The sequence below is a fragment of the Marmota flaviventris genome, chromosome 6 (assembly GCF_047511675.1).
Source record: "Marmota flaviventris isolate mMarFla1 chromosome 6, mMarFla1.hap1, whole genome shotgun sequence".
NCBI classification, from domain to species: domain Eukaryota; kingdom Metazoa; phylum Chordata; class Mammalia; order Rodentia; family Sciuridae; genus Marmota; species Marmota flaviventris.
This window is the reverse complement of record NC_092503.1, coordinates 96,230,344-96,251,270: the sequence shown is the minus strand read 5'-3', so window position 1 is coordinate 96,251,270 and position 20,927 is coordinate 96,230,344.

The window sequence follows — 20,927 nt, the reverse complement described above, 5'->3', positions numbered from 1 at the left end:
GGGTTAGCCTGGGACAATTGAAAACTCTAATATTCTTGGCAAAGCAAATAGTACAAGGTTGAACATGTGGCTACAGAGGAATCAGAAGTTTCCTTAATATCAATTCTTTACATTTGGAAAGAGGAGTTTTTCTCTGGGGTTCCCTGATGCCATATCCTCAGTTGATTGAAGAAAATACATATGCAGTAGGAAAGCATACAGTCAGCCCGTAATACAAGCAAGAGTGGGGAGAAAGAGTGCCCTGAAGATAGCTTGCAAGACCAATATTCCTGTTATGCCTTAAGTCAGTTTCATTTTTGAACTTCCCTATTTCTTTGGTCAATAAACTCCCTTTTGAAGTTTAGCTAGCATGAGTCAGGTTTCTATACTTCTCAGTTCACAACTAATAATGCAAAAGAAAACCTGCTCACATTTCCATATGCATGAAGATATCTCCTGACTAATTTAGTGGCACACCTGCTCATTTCACTGTCTCCTTGCCATTTTTATTCTATTTCCTTAGCATTTTATGCTTGTATGGTGCTGGGGAAACTGATAGCACTCCTACCCTTCACGCACTCAGTGCTACTTATGAGTCTCCAGACAGACAGCCGCCTAATGAGGAAGCACCACAGCTGGCTTTTTGAATCAATGCCTGGGCCTTGTAGCAGCTACTTAGCAAATACTTCTTTGGGAGCTGCCAAATCAAACATACTGGCCTGCACATGAATTGATTAACTAAAATCTCAACATCATATTGCTGACCGGGTGCCCAATGACAGTCAGTGGTACTAGGGAGCTATTAAGAGGCAGAATTTTTATCTATTGCTGTGCAAATGAGTTTCTTGGGCATAACTATTTATAAGAATACGTTCCCAGACAAGTAGGAACTCCCATCCACTGTTCATAATCCCTTGCATAAGTGTAGCTTGATATTGAATTTTGTCCTTCTTTTGATTGCATTGCTTTTCATTTTTAGGTATTCAGAAATGATCCTAAGGTTGGCATGGATACCCCCAGCATTCTCAACCTGGAGTCAGTATAACACAGTACTAGTAACTAATGAGCTAAAGTGGAGATCAAAAGATTGGTATTTTTGACATGACAGGTTGTGATTCTCTATGGCATCAGAACAACAGGATGGTTAATGCTTAAAATGTCATTGGTTATACTATATGTCATAATTTTTTTTTTGTGGGTGGGGGTACAAAGGATTGAACTCAGGGGCATTCGACCACTGAGCCACATCTAACCCTATTCTGTATTTTATTTAGAGAGAGATTTTATTTAGAGTTGCTTAGTGCCTTGCTTCTGCTGAGGCTGACCTTGAACTCATAACCCTCCTGTCTCAGCCACCAAAGCCACTAGGATTACAGGTGTGTGCTACTGGGCCTGGCAACAGTATGTATCTTTTTGAAAAACTTTCCTGTCTTCTCCTTGACAACATCTCTCTTCCAACTCTCCTTCCACTGTGCCATGTACATGAATAATTTTATATCTCCAACCTCTCCCTTCTGAAATTTGCTGTTACTATCTTGTGATAGGTACTTAGAAAATTACAGACATATTTTTCGTCCTTGCATTCAAATCTACACTTAAGAAACTAGATGGGCATAGTGCATGGCTGTAATCCCAAAGTCTTGGGAAGTTGAGACAGGAAGTTCTCGATTTTGAGGCCAGCCTCAGCAATCTAGCAAGGGCCCAAGCAACATAGTGTGACACTGTTTCAAAATAAAAAGGAGTCGGGGATGTGGCTCAGTGGTTAAGTGCCTGGAGACTTAATCAAAACAAAACAAAACTATATTGTAGGCAATACATTGCTTCATCTTTTGCCATCAATTTCTAGTTCACTTCATATACAGATATTTATGAAGTGAATATTCTCAGCCAGATATTGTGGCAATCAAGAAAAGCCCACTCCCTACTGTCATCAAGCTAGCCAGTAAAAGATGAGTTGGAAGTGAGTCCTTAATTCAATTCTCATTTAGTCAGCTGTCTATTTTTTAAGCCTTTCAATGCATTTTCTTAATTATGAATCATATAATTGCTATTTGTACACCCTTTGTAAATTATAAAGTTGTGTAAAAATATAAGTGATTAATTGTGTCAATAATGCTAGAAGCCCAAAAAGATAAAGAGGATGTTCATCACAGCTGCTATTATTTGCTTTGTACTTAACTTTTGTCTCCTTCTCCACTTTCTCTTCTTTTGAGTTCGCACAAGTTTAGGAAGTACTAAAACTTCTTTAACAACCACCATGGTAGCTGTAATTATTGCTGCATTGACCAAGGATGCAAAAGTGACTTTTTATGGATTGCTATGTTTTAAATTGGAATGTTCCAAAATTATACACGATGCAGTAATTTTTAAATGGATATTGAGATTTTATAGATATCTGGTTAATTTCATGAATGTAGTTGATAATTCAGATAATTCTCCACTTGAACTTGTAGAATCTGAAAGAGAATTAGAATCACAGGGGAAACCTTTTGGGAGACAGCTTTCCTATCTAGGGCCAAGTCCCCAATATACTGCTGTATTTATATAGTTTAAGCATGAGTTCCAGGAACTAAGTTCTTGTGTTGTTTTCATCTTAATTTTCTCATTAAGCATAACATTTTCTTTCTCCCTCCCTCCCTCCCTCCCTACCTCCCTTCTTTCCTACAGGTGTCTCCAGGTAATGAACCTGAAAGCAATATTATTAACTAGCAACATTACTCAAATTTATTCAGAGTGTCTCTTTTTACCACTTGGCTATAGTTTGACAACAGAGAGCTAGGTAGGAAAGACTGAAGGGATTAAAGGCTACTAATCTTAGAGGTGGAAGATGCTCTTATCTTGTGTCTTCCTTGAAGAAGATAATTTGGTAATGGAAGAGGAGAAGTTTGTTTGCCAAGAAGGAAAATTTGTGGATGTTGGAAAATAATCTTTTCAGTTACATTTTGCCTGGAGTTACTTTTCTCTGAGGAGGAATATAAATAATCCCTCCCATATTCTCCATGGGGGTTATAGTCAGTCCCAACCAAAGCAGAAGGAGGAGGCAACCTTATGGTATCCTTTCAAATTCTCAGAAGTTCAGCTGCTCAGAAATAGCTCCACACGGTAACAGAGAAACTGACTGTTGTGCGTGCTTCCTTATGGATGGAACTAAGGCACTGTGTCTCCAAGGAGCTTCTGCTAACAAACAAAACAGCAGCTGCAACAGAAACAAATATTAGCTAAGGAAACCCAACAGATTAACCTCTTCATATTTTTTCCAACCCCTCTTTTTATATTCCTGGGTTTGTTATCCTAGTCATAAGGCCTGGGAGACCAGACTCTTGACAAAGATTCATGACATGATTTCTTTCATTGTATTATGATAAAAGAAAATGAGGACTATTTAAAAGTATAGAGCACTTCTGCAATGCAGAATTTCTTAGTATCAAATGTGCATTCTAGAAATCTATGAATAGTAACTAATTTATTACCAACCCATGAAAATGTCTTGGTTTGGTCTTTTGAACACACAACAAGCTTGTGGTCTCCCAAAAGGCCATCAGGGCAACACTTACCTTGATGCATTCCATCTTTTTCCCAAAGCCTCATCTGATGAAATAAATTCTGTGAGCTACTCTAAAATCAAAGATGTTTTTTTGAGTCAAATAAGTTATTTCATATGTGATACACCACTATTATTTCCCTTGTGTTTATACATTTATCTTTTATTGGTGCATGATAATTTTACATAATAGTAGATTCATTAGACCATATTTGTTCATGCACATAAAGACTCACACATTGTGAACATCCATGTTATCCTTAACTGATAAGTCATAAACCAAATTTACCTGTTTAACTTCATTTCACACAGTAATACCTCTCTTTCTTGAAACAAGTAGTATCCTGTGGGTTTCCTTTGGGAAACAGGGCCTTTTGTGAATTTTCCTTCTGATGTCTTTTGTTGCATTTACCAAGTAGTGTCATATAAGGATGCCAAGCTATTTTCTTAGATAAGGAAACTGAGCTAACAAGATGGGATAATTTCTAAGTGGCAGAGCTGAAATTCATATTCAGGTGCCTTGGTGAATATGACATTTTCTAGACATTTTCTCACTGTGCAATGAAAATTTGACCTTCAACCTTGGTAGAAACTTAAGTCTGTATAAATCACAGAATGCACCATCTGTAGAGCCTGAGGTTTCAAACCAGAATGTTTACTTTATAATTTACAATATGAAATTGCCTCTATAGAGATTGGAACATTTAAAGTACATCATTCATGCATTTTTCTCTTCCAGGAAGATCTATATGAAAAACCATGGGAAGCAAAACATTGCTGGATAAGAATGGAATTGGAACAGGGGGAGTTAATTTGATCACTGTTTCTCATTCTGTGCTTCAAGGACTTGCATTTATTAATTGGAAGTCTTTCATTATTGATGTGGTAAAGTTCATTTTTTCCCCCACAAAGGTTATCAGTAGGAGGGAAACTGCACCAAATTAAATGACTAAGGATATGATCCTGCCTACCTTTTTTTTCTAAAAGCCAATGAAAATGCATAAAACCTAGTTTATTCAATGAATAAATCCAGGCATATAGAAAAGCTATATGGAAAGTCACTAGAAAACCAAAGTTATCATGAAATTCCCTAAATGTGAAAAGCAAACATGAATAGATAATTGAAGAGTAATTTTACTCCAGTGGAGTAAAATTTCCAATGGATGGAAGCTGGGATGTTGGTCAAGATGATTATTGGGAGACCTACATATCTTGAGCTAAATGCAATAGAGGAGACCAAATTCCCTCATCTCCTCTTCTAGAGTAAGCTTTTACCTGATCACAAAATGAAGCAGGAAGCTGTGTCAGCATCCACAGAACAGAATTATACAACAGAGACAAGACCAGGGAAGTACTGGTCTCTCTACTCCTAAGACAATTCAAGTCACATCCCACATTTGTCATCACCTTGCTTTCTCTCCCCAACAAGCATCGGGGTGAGCTGTAACAATGAGTCAGCCAAGGGTCATCTAATAGAAATATGATCAAATACCCAAGAATCACCAAGTATGTGGAGGAAATTAAACCATGAAAGAGTCATTGAATCAAATATAAATATGAATAGCACTTGACAAAATATAGTAATAGAGAAATTAGGAAGCAAAATGTAGTAATAGAGAAAAACAAATTTGATGATGGAAAAATAGTATAAAATCTTAAGTATAAATAATGCTAATTATAATTTGGTTGAGGGAATTTATAATGAAAAAACAATAGAGATTTTAAACATTGGCATAACCAAAGAGCATATTTAGGACAAGATTCAAGGATTTTTACCAAAAGTTGAAATACTATAGCACAATTAAACTCATAAGAGAGAATAAATACAGACAAAAAAATGAAATGTAAAAATTAAGATATATAAGCCTCTAAAATAATCAAAAAAGAGGAACTATGACATTAAATTATGTTAGTCATGAGGAAGAGGATCTAAATACAGATTCAGAGGAAACTAAAATGTGAGAGAAATTCTGTACAACTCTATACCAAAGCTTTGGGAAGTCTACACAAGAAAGATGACTTTTTAGAATAATTAAAACTTAGCTGAAAATAATATGATACAGAAAGTAAAACTGAGCCAATAAACATCGAAAAACTTTAAAAATGTCGCTAATGATTTTCTCCAAAGTTGACTTTTAAACTTGATTTGATCCTAGTTAAATCCCACCAATGTATCCTAATTCAACTGGACATATGGATCTGCAGTCTATTTGGGAGCCAAGAATTTCAAGACTGGCCAGATACTTTTCTTTAAGACAACAGTGAAGACAGCACTGAAACATATTTAGCTACAACAATCTAAACAAATTTCCATTAGCATCACACCAATGTATCATCTATCTATGACTACATATAATAAGAGTTGAGAAGTAATTATGTGGATATGTGAGAATTTTGTTTAAGACAATATCTAACTTAGAGGAAAATGATTTGAAGACAATAAAGAAATAGGGTTATACTTATAGCCACATAGTAAACTTAAGGTTGATTTAAGATCTAAATGAGATTTATAAAAAAAAAGTATTAGAAATACTTGGAGGTTTTTTAAACAATAATCTTGTGATGAGATACACTTTCTTAGGTAAGGCACGAAATTAGAAGTCACTATGTTTCAGAAAGACAGCATTGATCTCATATTTTGTTTTTAAAAAAATACACTAAACCTCAAAAACTTATTTTAAAAAACAACTGAAGGACAGAGAAAAAATATTCAGCCATTTATCAGACATGTCATCATATTTCAATGTCAGACATTTGTCATCATATTTCTCACACTACCAAAACTTTTTCAGAAGACAATCATCCCATTATTAACAGGTTCTGCTACACCTTTTCCTATGTTATTATCTTCACCATACCTGATATGCTATGAATAATAGCAGTTTTCATTTTAGTGTCTCTCTCCTCCCTATGTAAATTCTGAGATTGTAATAATTTTTTTTCTTTGGATCAAGTCTATTCTCCCTAGTTCTTAGAATATCATAAAAGTTCATAGGCTTTTTGTAGAACAAATAGTAACAATATGACAGTATTCTTCAAGAATCAAGGGAAAGAAAACTATAATGATCTATCAGTTTTTGTCAATTATTGGGAAATAGAAGAAAAAAATTAACGTGATATTGGAAAGGATACAGAGAATTAAGTAACCTTTGTGGGGTTCTGAATGAAAGAGCAAGTTCCAAAGCATTTTGCAATTATTTATTGATTTTTAAAAAATTCATAAACACTGACCATGAAATTTTTCCCCTATCAACAAGTTCCAAGAAATCCTTGCACAAACATACTAGTTATTTGAATAAGCATGTGATATCAGAGCATTGTTTCTAATTGGGAAAACCTGAAAATAAGTCTCTTAGTATCTATGAGGTATCAGTCAGTTTTGTGTTACTCTGACAAAATACTTGATATAGGGCCTGAGGTTGTAGCTCAGTGGTAGAGTGCTTGCCTAGCATGTGTGAGGCACTGGGTTTTATCCTCAGCACCACATAAAAATAAATACATAAAATAAAGGTATTGTGTCCATCTATAACTAAAAAATTTTAAAAATACCTGATATAATCAACTTAAAAAGAAGATAGATTTATTTTCACTCACAGTTTTGCAAGTGAGAAACAGTGCTTTCAAGCCTATGGTAGGAGAACTTATGGAGGAAGCCACTTTCCACTTGGTGTCCAGGAAGCAAAAAGAAAGAAGAAGGCCAGGACCCCAATATACCCTTGATGGTCACACACCTCAAGGACCTACTTCCTTCCACTAGGTCTCACTTCGTAAAGTTTCTACTACTCCCCAGTTGGGAACCACATCTTCAACACATGGGCCTTTGGGGGACATTTGAGATTCAAACTATAGTAGGTAGACATTTATGTATTAATATTGAAAGATCTAAAAGTTATATGGTTAAACTTTAGTTATCAAATAATACTTTTAGTATCATCTCTTATATAAATATAAAATAGACTATAACTGCTAAGCACAAAGACACGTACCTGTAATTCCAGCAACTTGGGAGGCTGAGGCAGGAGGATCACAAGTTCAAAGCCAGCCTCAGCAACTTAGCCAGGCACTAAGCAACTCAATAAGACCTGTCTCAAAATAAAAAAATAGAAAGAGCTGGGGATGTGGCTCAGTGGTTAAGCACCCCTGGATTAAATTCCTGGTGAAACGTATACACACACACACACACACACACACATACACACGACTATAACTACAGAAAGAGGGGACCAAAGAATGGATATCAGCAAATTTTTATTATGATTATCTCTAGGTAAATGATGGGAGTTAAAAGAGGATTTTAAACTTCTTCTGTGTACATGTCTGTACCTTAAAACAAGAATGAGGGGCTGGGATTGTGGCTCAGCAATAGAGCGCTCGCCTAGCACGGGCGGGACCAGATTCGATCCTTAGCACCACATAAAAATAAAGGCATTCTGTTGTGTCCATCTACAAATAAAAAATAAATATTTTTTAAAAAACAAGAATGATTTTGTTTATTACTGGGTATTAAAAAAAAATTGATAGTGGGATACTTTCAGTGATGATGCCAGAATTTTCTCAGGATTCACTGACAAATCTCATTTTTCTTTCAAAGCTTAAATTATTTTAAAAGAATAAAAGTTTTATAGAAATATTATAGGTATTTTGAAAACTATAACAGTAATAATGCATTATCTGTCTACCTACTACTTTTATGTAGCTACTTGTGATATTAGTGAATCCTTTTCCAAGACTATTTCTAACACATATGATTTCACATTGTCACAATTATAACATTTTGGTTTCAAGGACCTTAATATTTTTGTCACATAGAGTGCAGGTTCATAGCTATCATTTGTTAAAAATTATTCCAATATTCTCTAAAATCAGCTAGTCACTGATTTTAGTCAAGTTTTGGAGGCTGGGCAATGGAACTAAAAAAGGGTTAATGAATATATTTGGTTTTGAGTTATCTCAGCCTGTTCTAGATATGAGACACATATATATAACCCTTAAATGCCAGGAGAAAGCTGAGGAATCCTCAAGGAGAGGCAATATGTTTTAACATAGTTTTTCTCAGAATATGTTCTGAGTAATATCAATTTTCCAGGATATTCCAGTTCAAAACTTTTGAAAACAAAATGTTTAAAAAACAATCAATAATATATTTTCTTACCAAGAGTTCAAATTATATTAAAGTTCTAGGAAAATAATAAAAACTATTTAGTATGGTTAAAGGGTTTTCTTTGTGTATTTAACAGCTGTATTCATTCTCATCTACTGCTCTAACAAAGTCAAGCTGCCTGAAAATTTAACAACTTAAATCCTTGGAATTCTTATTGTTTCTTTGGATCAGGAATTTGAGTAGCTAAACACAGTGTCTCTGGTCAGTCTCTCATGAGTTCATAATCAAGACATTTGGCCAAGTCTCCAGTCACCTAAAGGTTTAACTGGCCCTGGAGAATTCATTTCCATGAAGGCTCACTCACTCATGGCCTGAAAGTCTCTCTTCCTCACCACATGGACATCTGTACAAGGCTACTTGAGCATCCTCCCAGCATGGCGGCTGGCTTCCCCTAGAGAAAGCAATGAGAGAGAGAGAGAGAGAGAGAGAGAGAGAGAGAGAGAGAGAGACCAACCCCACAATGCCACCTCCTTGTTTCCCTTCCTAATGATTTTTATGACCTTGTCTCAGAAGTTATGTTTTATATTGTTAAAAACAACTAAGTACAATTGTTAAAAACAACTAAGTACAATCCATACTTCTTTTGAAAAGAAGAATATCAAATATATCTGTGAACGTATTTTAAAACCACCAGAGCAATCGAATACTTTCTTATTCCTTAATAATACCTATCAACATTCTAAGGACCTCAAGAACACTTGACTACTGGGTCTTGACACGAGTGAAGAAACTTATCTCTCCGCTGGAGAAAATAGGGAAACTGGCCAGCTCTGTATTTATAGCTAGATGGAGACTTCATTTGCATCTCTTTAGGAAAAATGTGTTTAAAAATAAATTCTATCTATATAAATGGGTTACCTATGATACATTTTCAAAAAAAGTATAATGAGTACAAATCAAAACAATCAATGACATATAAACCCTATAAAAATCAAGCATTTGGGGGCGTGAGGATGTAGTTCAGTGGTAGAGCACCTGATCCCCAGAACAGAAGTAAAAATGAAACATTTGGGGACAAGGTGTGTTCTCCAGAGGCAGGACAATAGTTCTCCCATAGGCAGACAGGATAAGGGCATTGAAAAAAGGAAGGAGGGGAAGGGGATATCTTGCCAACCTGAAAGGAGACATCAGGTCTTGAGGACATCCTGTGACTCGCAGCTTCAACCATGGTGACTCATCCTAGTTAGAACACGTTTCTGTTCCTCACAGCTTCAACCACAGCAGCCCTTCCTTAGTTACCTTTCACCCTAACAACCACAAAGCAGACTTCTACTGAAAGTGCTTTCCCTTTCCAATAGGTGTGTCAAAAATACCAGGTGAGACCTGTCCTCTTAATTATGTAAATAGCGGCTTAAAAGTATGCACTTCCAATTGGTTTAAGTCCAAAGTTAAAAGAGCTTGGTTGGTTCATACCAGCATTCCTCATCAGTATGGATCCCCACCAATCACCCAAGCTGAACCAGAAGATTAGCCTTTCAACCCCCAACCCCCAGGTGAAGATTAGCCAGTGGTACCCTCCTTTGGGGCCCCTCCTGTGCTGTGGGAATCTTTCTTTGCTTTAAATAAATTTTGCTACTCTACCCTGGACTTGAGTTCCTAATCAAGACATTCTTTGAATTCTTTGAATTCCTGAGGCAAAGAACCCAAGTGACTGCCTAACTCCTTGTTACACTACTGTATTTTTAATTCCTCTCTGTTAAATACAGTCTTCCATCCATCCATTTATTTTCACTGGAACTACTGCATATTTTGGTACATAGGTTGAAGAAATGCCCTACTAACTTTTGAAAAATATCACAGCATTGTGAAAGGAGACACACATGAAAACATTTTCTAAAAAAAAAAAAAAAATGAAGTAAATATCCTCAATAGAGGTAAATAAGACCTTGGGTTTGAGAAGAAAGAATTGGGATAACTAGTATGCCTGAATAATACCTCCAGTGAAACCGTATATTTAATTTTTCTCTCCAACATTATCTTCCCTTTAACTTGTTAATCCTACTATTGTAAATCAGTGTTAGAATAGCAATCCAATGTGTTATTAGTCTGCGTAACAGGGTGGCATTTAGTTGGTGAGACCTACATACATCCAACTCTATTATTGAATGCATTTTAAGTACCATTCTCTGTTCAGGAACAATTTATCACATCAACCATATAGGAGAGAGCTAACAGAATCAGTTTATATCAAATACATACTTATCTGTATGTGTGTATATAAATTTGATACATGATTTGATCATTCACTCATTGCCTGAAAGTTTCTCTTTGATACATGATTTGATCATGTATCAAATTTGATACAAAACATCTATCCTGTCATGGTCTCATGCAAAAGGTGAAGGACTAGAATAAAAGAATCTAAAAGATAGGCAGATTTCCTATGTGATTCTTTTTCAAAAAATTGTTAGAAAGAAAGCACTTAACATATGCTCACTATTGATACAAACACTTTGCTTACTCTCATTTTCAGGCTAATTCTGACTATTACAGTTGCATATTATTTCTCATTTTCTAGCACTGACCACAGAGAACTCAGATAATAAGTCCTATAATATAAAAGTTGAAAGAAGTTCAAGATTTGTAGAGGAATTTTGGGGAGGAAATGCAGTATGTTGCAATATATATGTGCTATAGAGTCCTTTTCTGAGCAACTATTGTTGTCTTTGTAGCACTATTATTTAAACTCTCTATATACCTCAGTTTTCTCAAATTTAAAATGGGCATGATCATGACTACTTTCAACATTGGTGAAGAAGAAAAAATAAGATAATGCTTCTAAATTCTTACCATAGTGTCTGGCAAAATGTTAGTTAGTCAATAAATAATAACAGCATCACCTATTATTTTTTGAACTCCTACTTCATCACAAGTACTATGCCAAGCACATTATATACATCATCTAAAAATCCTATTAATTAATAGGATTTAACCCCAGTTACTGACCAATAATGAAGCCCCTCCACCCAGCATTCAGGCTAAGATGCACCTCTCATATAGTTAGTGCCCTCTCCAGTACTTTATGTGGAACACAGTGTTATGCCCATGAAAACCCTTTTTATATTTTTTTTCTGCCTCATTGATTAATTTCCAGATAGGTTTAGGAAACATCCTGTTTCAAAATTGTCTTAGCTGTAGGGATTGATCAAATGGAGCTATACTCTATTTCTTAAACATGTTTAGCTAGGATAATTAGAAAAAAAAATGATTTATGCACCTATAATAGCACCCCAACCAGGCTTCAAGGAGAGTTCTTATCATGGAAACAGGAAAAGATGACCCTTTCCTTAGTAGTCTCTTAGGGATCTATTTTGGCACTCACCTCCCAGCAGTTACTAGTCTCTGTACTTTTATGTTTTTACCACTGTTTCATGAATGCTGTGAGGAATAATGTAGAATGTGGAACAGTATCTGATACATAGTGGGTTTCAGTAAGTGTTATTTGTTTGGATGATTCAATGGGTATGTGAATGGATAAATTTTAGAAATAGGGGGCAGGATGTGAGGTGGGAAAAGGGTTAAAAGAAAATTCTGACACTGGTCATGAGTCACACCTGTCCTCAAAATGCACACTGTTTCCCATTTATTGGTTATGGGGCGCTCAGATTTAGATTGTGTTGATTGATCTGTTTACTATAAATTCTGGTGCTACTGTCAGTAATTAGGTTTGCTCAACTATTATTTCACCTGCCATCATGATTATCAGAATGAATCTTCAATCTGTTACGTTTTTCCAATTCATTGGTAGGGATAACAATACTTCCAAATATTTCCTAGTGTGATAATCTCAACACACTAAAAACTAATGGACTTTTATCTTTTTTCTCTGATTAAATTTAATGATTTCATCTATTGACTGCGACTAGCTTCATCTTCTTGGTGTCTTTTTGTTCAGTTTTTTTCAGAGTAGGACCTAAATTATTATGACCATTAATGATATTCTGCACCACATCCAGAATGGATAAGTGAAGAAAGAATGTCAGATGGGACTCCATCCTCTTAGTCCATTAGTATTTTTATTCTAGGTAGAGGCATCATCACACACACGCTAATTTTTTTTATTGTATTCATTAAATACAAGGAAGTTTGTGCTTTGCTTTTTTAAAAAATTCTTTTTAGTTGTATATAAATTAAGAAACATTTGACATAATTACAAAAGTATGGAATATAATATAAATTTGCTCTAATTTAGCCCCCAGGATTTGTCACCTCCTCCTACCCCTGTGCTCTACTGATCTTTCTGCAATTTAGTTATACTTTTAAAAAATTAGTGTCTTGTGAATATTCTTGATGTTGAGATTCCTGTGCTCTATTCATGTATGTACATATGACAGTTCAGTCAGATTCATTTCACTGTTCTTCCCTTTTCCCATCACACTTTCTTCCCCCTTCATCCCCTTTATCTTCTCTACGTATCTATTTTAATGAAATTTCTTCTCCCTTTTTATCCCTTTCTCTCTCTCTTTCATGCCCTGCCCCTCACTCCCACACTTATGGATTAGCTTCTACATATCAGAGAAAACATTCAACCTTTAACTTTTTGGGACTAACTTATTTAACTTAGCATTACCCAGCTCCATCCATTTACTGGCAGATACCATCATTTCATTCTTCTTTATGACTGAATAATACTTCATTGTGTATATATACCACAATTTATTTATTTATCTGTTGAAAGGCATCTAGTTTGGTCCATAGTTTGGCTATTGGGAATCGTGCTTCTATAAACATTGATGTGCCTGTAAAAAAAAATGATGATTTTAAATGTTTTGGATATATACCAAGGAGTGGGATGGCTGGGTCATCTGGTAGTTCCATTTCCAGTTTTTTGAGGAATCTCATTCTGCTTACCAGAATGGTTACACTAATTTGCAGTTACACCGACACTGTCTAATTCTACCTTTTCCCCCACATTCTCACCAACAGTATTATTATTTGTATTCTTGATAATTGTCATTCTGACTGGGCTGAGAAGAAATCTCAGTGCAGTTTCGATTTGCATTTTCCTAATTGCTAGAGATGTTAAATATTTTTTTCATATATTTGTTGACCACTTATATTTCTTCTTTTGAGAAGTGTCTGTTTAGTTTTTTGATTCATATTAATAACCCACCTATTGATTGGGTTATTATTATTTCTGGTGTTAAGTCTTTTGAGTTCTTTGTATATTCTGGATATTAATGCCCTATCTGAGAAACAGGTGCAAAGCTCTTCACCCATTTTTCTAGGCTCTCTTTTCTTTATTCTTTTTTAAAATTATGTTTTTAGTTGTAGCTAGACACAATACCTTTATTTTATTTATTTTTATGTGGTACTGAGGATCAAACCAAATGTCTCACTTATGCTAGGCAAGAGCTCCACCACTGAGCTATAACCCCATACTTTTGTTTTTTTCACTCTGTAGAGGTTTTTAATTTGCTGCCATTCCACTTATTGATTTTTAATTTTATTTCCTGTATATTAGGATTCTTATTAAGAAAGTCAGTTTCTTGCTGATATGCTGGAGTATTTGACCTACATAGTCATCTAGCAGTTGCAGAGTTTCTGGTCTAAATCTAGGACTTTGATCCACTTTGAGTTGATTCTTGTGTAGGGTGAGAGATAGGGATCAAACTTCATTCTACATGTGGATTTCCAGGTTTCCCAGCACCATTTTTAAAATGTTGTGGCAAGTTCCTTCTATCCCTAGTTTTCCTGGTATTTTAAATATAAACATATCTTTTTCCAACATATGTTTTTGTTACTTTGGTCTAGTATCAGATTTAGGTGGGTTTGTCTCTGTGTATTCTTTTCCATTCCATTGATGTTCATTCCTTTTTTTTTTTTTTTTTTGATGCCAGACCATGCTGGTTTTGTAATGATAACTCTATTATAGAATTTAAAGTCAATTATAAGATGGATTCAGCATCACTTTTTGCTAAGGATTGTTTTGCCTATTCTGGCTCTCTGATTTTTCCAAATGAATTTCAAAACTGCTTTTTCAAATTCTTTAAGAATGTCATTTGTATTTTGATGGGAATTGCATTGAATCTGTATAGCAGTTTTGGTAATATGGGCATTTTAGCACTATTATTTCTGCCTATCTAAGAATATGGGAGATCTTTCCATCTTCTAAGGTCTTGTTCAATTTCTTTCTTTAGTGTTCTATAATTTCCTTTGTACAGGTTCCTCATCCCTTTTGTTAGATTGGTTCCCAAATTTTTTGAGGTTATTTTGAATGGGATAGTGTACCTTATTTCTTTCTTAACAGATTTGTTATTAGAGTACAGGAACATGATTAATTTATGTATTTTGATCTTGGACTTTGCTACTTTGCTGAAATCATTTATCAGCTCTAGAAGTCTGGTGTGGAGTTTTTGGTCTTCTAAATATAGAAACAGGTCTTCAGCAAAAGAAGGAAATAACAAATTACCTCTGTAATTTGTATCCCTTCAATTTCCTTCTTTTTCTGACTGCTCTGGCTAAATTCCCAAGGACTAAGTTGAATAGGAGTGGTGAAGTCAGGAATTCTTGACCTTTTCCTGTCTTAGAGGAAATGCTTTCAGTTTTTCTCCATTCAAAATAATGTTGGCCTTGGGTTTGTCATATATGGCCTTTACAATGTTGAGGCAAGTTCCTTCTATCTCTAGTTTTCCTGGCATTTTAAACATTAATGGGTACTGTACTTTATCGAATGCTATTTCTTCATCTATTGGGGTAATTATGTAGTTCGTGAACTTGATTTTACTTATTGATTTCTATATATTGAATCAACCTTGCATCTCTGGGATGAAACCCACTTGATCATGGTGCACTGTCTCTTTAATGTGGTTTTTATATGCAATTTGCCAATATTTTATTAAAAATATTAACATCAATGTTCATCAAGGATATTGGCCTGAAGTTTTCTTTCTTTGATATCTCTTTGTCTGTTTTTGGTATCAGGGTGATACTGGCTTCGTAGATTGAGTTGGTCAGTGACCTTCTTTTTATTTTTCATGGAATAATTTGAGAAGGATTTGTATTAGTTCTTCCTTTAAGGTTTGGTAGAAGTCAGCTGAGAATCCATCCAGTCCTGGGCTTTTTATGTTGGAAGGCTTCTGATAGCTGCTTCAATTTTGTTACTTGATACTAATATGTTTGGTATTTTTACATATTTATGGTTCAATTTGGGTCAGTCATATGTCTCTAGAAATTTGTTCATATCTTCAAGATTTTCTAGCTCATTAGAATATAAATTTCCAAAATAGTTGCTGATGATCCTCAGGATTTCAGTAGTTTCAGTGGTGATATTTCCTTTCTTAGCTTGAATTTTGTAAATTTGAGTGTTCTCTCCCTTTCTTTTTATTTTATTTTTGTAGTTGGACACAATACCTATTTTTTTATTAATTTTTTTTATGTGGTGTTGAGGATTGAACCCAGGGACCCAGGGCCTCACATGTGCTAGGCGAGCACTCTACCGCTGAGCCATAGCCCAAGCCCTTTCCCCCTTTCTTTTGGTTATTTTGGCTAGGGGTTTATCAATTTTATTTATCCTTTCAAAAATCCAACCCTGTGTTTTATTTATCATTTGTATTTATTAATTCTCAATTTCATTGATGTTGGCTCTGATTTTAATTAATTTCTGTTTTCTACTGATTTTGGTGTTGATTTCTTCTTTTTCTAGGGTCTTGGGGTATAATGTTAGATTATTTATTTGGTATCTTTTTATTATTTTGGAGTTTGATACTCAGTGCTATAAAGTTTCCTCTTAGAACTGCCTTTATACTGTCCCAGAGATTTTGATATATTGTATCAATATTCTCACTTGTTTCTGAGAATTTGTTTTATTTCTCTCCTTATTTTTTCTGCCATCCATTCATCATTCAAAAGTATGTTGTTTAATCTCCAGATATCAGAGTGGTTTTTGATTTTTGTCTTATTGTTGATTCCAAATTTCCTTCCACTATGATCTGATAGAATGCAAAGTATTATCTCTATTTTTATTTATTTATTGAGATTTCCTTTATGATATAAAATATGGTCAATTTTAGAAAATGTCTCATGTTCAGAAGAAAATCAATTCAGTCATCAGTGGATGAAATATTTTATACATGTCTGTTAGGTCCATATTATTAATCATGTTTTAGTTCTGTAGAATCTTATTTTTTGTTTGAATGATCTATCCAGTGATGAGAGAGAAATGTTAAATTCATCCAGTATTATTGTATTGTGGTCTATTTGATTCTTAATGTTGAGAAAGGTTTGTTTCATGTAAGTAGATGCACCATCATTGAGTCATAAATATTTACAATCATTATATGTTGTATAATTCCCTTAAGTGTTTTATGATGTGAATGTCTTTGTCTCTTCTGATGAATTTTTGGCTTGAAATCCTCTTTCTTTGATATGAGAATAGCTTGCTTCCAAGTACCATTTTCATGGTATGTCCTTCTCTTCCTTTCTGTCTGTGGGTGTCTTTGCCTGCGAGGTGAGTCTCTTGCAAACAGCTTATTGTTCAGTCCTGTTTTGTTAATTCAATCTGCCAACTACATCTTTTGATTGAAGAGTTTAGACTGTTTATATTCAATGTTATTATTGAGAAATGCACTTTTTTCATACCATTTTGATGTATTTCTAATGTTTAAATCAGAAGTTCATTCTACTTTAATTAACTATCCTTCTAGTGTAATTTATTCCTACACTTGGTTTTCATTGTTATTTTTCATTTCTTCTTCATGAAATATTTCATTGAGTGTTTTGTAATGCAGGCTTTCTGATTTTGAATTCTTTGAGCTTCTATTTATCATGGATGATTTTTATTTCATGCTCAATTATGAAGTTTAATTTTGCTAGGTATAGTAATCTTGGTTGGTATCCATTTTTTTTTTCAGAGCTTGATATATATTATTCTAAGCCCTCCTGGCTTTTAGGGTCTGGATTGAGAAATCATTTGAAATGCACATTGGTTTACCTCTAAATGTGACCAGCCATTTTCCCTTGCAGCTTTTATATCCTTATTCTCTGTGTTAGGTATTCTCATTATAGTATGTTTTGGAGTGGATCTGCTTTGATTCTATTTGTGGTTCTATATGCTTCTTGTATTTGGATTTTTATCTCATTCCTTAGATTTGGAAATTTTTCAAATATTATTTCATTGAAAAGATTATAAGTCTCTTTAATTTGTATTTGATTTCCTTTACCTACCTCAAAAATTCTTGAATTTTGTCCCTTAAGTTTAACCCTGTTTCCTTGAATATTCTAGTTATAGTCTTTAAACATACTTTCTTTATTTTCAGGATTATATATAGTACTCAAGGCCTGAAAATCTATCTTCAAAGTGGTCTAATCTATTGGTAATGCTTTCCATTAATTTTTAAATTTGGCCTATTGATTTTTTCCTTTATAAGATTTCTGTTTGGTTCTTTTTCAGAATCTCTCTCTATTAAAGTAGTCTTTTGCTCCCTGTATTTTCTCTCTAATTTCACTCCTTACATCTTCTTTTAGTTAATTGAACACTTTAACTATGAGCTTTCTAAATTCTTTCTCTGACGTTTCCTCCATTGTGGTATCAGTGGAATCAGTTGAAGCATTATGAACTCTTTGAGGTGGTTTGTTCACTTGCTTTTTCATATTGTTTGTAGGTCTACCCATCTATTAGGATAGTTATCATATTTTTTTTTAAGAAACGGACTACTTTGTGAGCTTCTTTCTCTTAAGAGCCCTGGATTGACAGAACATCCAGATAGTGATACTTTAACCTGATGTGTAACCTCTGCTGATTCCATTAGCAGCACCACTTTGAGAGATGTCACTGAACCCTATTTATTATAATCACTCTGAACCAAGCCTCATACCTTTTACCTTAAGAAAAATTAAAAACTTGTTAATATTGTTCTTTTTGGCTCCTCAAATTCAGGTATAGACTGTATAGACTTTTAAAAATGTTCTGTAATAGGTTGAAAAATTAGCTGTTAAATTTTGTAAAACTGTTATAACATTAAATGAAGGCTAAAAGTGAAAAGAAGACAACTTGGGCAAAAAATAGAAAATAAAGGGATGAAGGAAGGAAGGGAGGGCAGGAAGAAGGAAATAATAATAATACACACTAAGGTAGAAAGGACAGAAAGCTGGATGGTGAGTATTTCTGGTAGTAGACGATAATGCAAGAGGTTGAAGAGGGGTAAGAGGAGCAAGTATAAATTAGAGCTAGGAAAACAAAGAATAATTCCAACTCATGATTTAACCCATCAGAAGAACTGCATTCAGATGAGTTGAAGGAAACAACTATCAACTGAGTTAAAGAGTAATATATCTGATCAAAGTTGAGATAAGAGTAATTTATAGTAAACCAAGCTGAGGTAAAGAAAATTCTTATTGAATCTTGGTTGAGATTTCATTGGGGTTTGGGGCATTTAGCGGACGTCCATCATTCTTTGGCTGTGGATCCCTCCAGAGTTGTTGGGGCATAGGGACCATATTCCTAGTTGCTAATGGACCACCTCCTACCAGTCAATTCTGATTTGCTAGCACAGGGACCTATGGCTGACTGTTCCAAGAAGGCAGTGTTGTCTTGATTGTTTCTATTGTATGCTGGAGTTCAGGAAACAGGGCTCTGGAGTATCCCTATGCTTGTGGGTCACCATGTATCCGCTCCCCTCTACAAGATCCTGTTCATGATGGTGTAGACTCTGGAGACTGTCTGTAAGCACAGGTCCTCTTATTGTGGATTTTGTGTGGGTATTGTGTGGTGCAAAAGGGTTTCCTCCAGTTAAAACCAATTTCTAGGGTATTGTAATAAAGGGACTCAGGTGGTTCACCTGGGTTTTAGTTTCTACTGCCCCAGGTTGTGGATGGTAATACAATTTTCCTGTTGACTATGACTGACAAAGGGTCCTACCCAGTGTCCGAACCATGTCCTTCCATTTGCCAGTTTTGGCCACAGGTCACCCTGGGATCCAGGTCGGGCTAGGAGTAGTTGCTCCCTGTTTCCTGGGATCAAGCAACTTTCTGCCATAACTGACCTCCCCTCTGGCTACAGTAGGGATCCAGGTGCCTTCCACTTAAGTATCCTGGTATACCTAGGCAACATCTCCTAGCAGCTTTCTGCTAGCTGCTGCCACTATGTGAGAACCAGACCTCTATGTCACTAGATATCCACGCAACTTCCTTCTAGTCAGTACAATGTGATCAAGGGACGCCTACCTTTAGGTTTCTTAGGACTCAGGAAATTTCACACAGTGCCTCCCTCCAATGTCATTTGTCAGGGCTTTGTGGTCCTGATGGATTCACTTTCCTCTCCCTGGGACTGGTGGTGCTGTGCAGAGCTTTCTACCTTTGCCCTAGTCATGAGGCTGAGCAAAGCTCCGGGTTAGGTGCACTTCCCTGCACAAGTCTGCTCCATTTCACTCCCCTTGTTCCAGGGGAGGGTGGTGTTCAGCAACATTCAGCTAGTAGCAAACCCTGTAGAATTTTTTTGTAGCCAGATTTTTAAGTGATCCCATTGCAAGGGGACTTCCCTATGGTTTAATTTTCAGCTGTCTAGATTTGGGAAGACACTGTATTCATTTAATGGGAGTGACCATGAGGGCTCCAGGAGATGGCTGTGTACCCTTGGCTCAGCTTTCTTTTTATGATTTTGTTTTAAACTGTTTGGTTTGCTTCAAGGACACTGCTGTTTGTATCATACTTCAATTTTGTCTGCCTTTCCAGATGTTTTTAAGTGGGTGGGTGAGCTTAAGAGTTTTCTGCTCTTCCCCACTCTCTCTTTATCTCTCTGGTGCCTGGCTCCTTCCCACTACTGGTCCTGGTTCAGGGTAAGGGGACTCTGTGTTAATTTTCTGTTCTTATAAAGTGGGAATTTTCCATTATGTTAAGAGTTTAGACTCCAGATTTACCATAATCTTGGCTTGACTCTTAGCCTTATCACATTAGAATTCCATGAACCTGAGCCCAATGATCTTAATGTTTTCTCATTTTCAAAATGGAAATGATGACAAGAACAATAATAATTTTATATGTTTAATATCAAGATTAATTGAGTTACTGCAGATAATGATTTTAAAATAGTTTGTGGTTCATAGTACGTATTTGGTTTTCTTAGCAAAAACTTTGATATTCTTTGCTCATATGGTTTGGGTGTATACTATTCACAATTCAAACATATGAGAAATCAAAGCTAAAAACAAATGAAGACTAAGTGATTCCTTTGGAATCACTGAACTCTGGGATGTTATTGATTGATAATATCTTACAAATATTATCTACCAGAGAGAAAAATCAGAAATG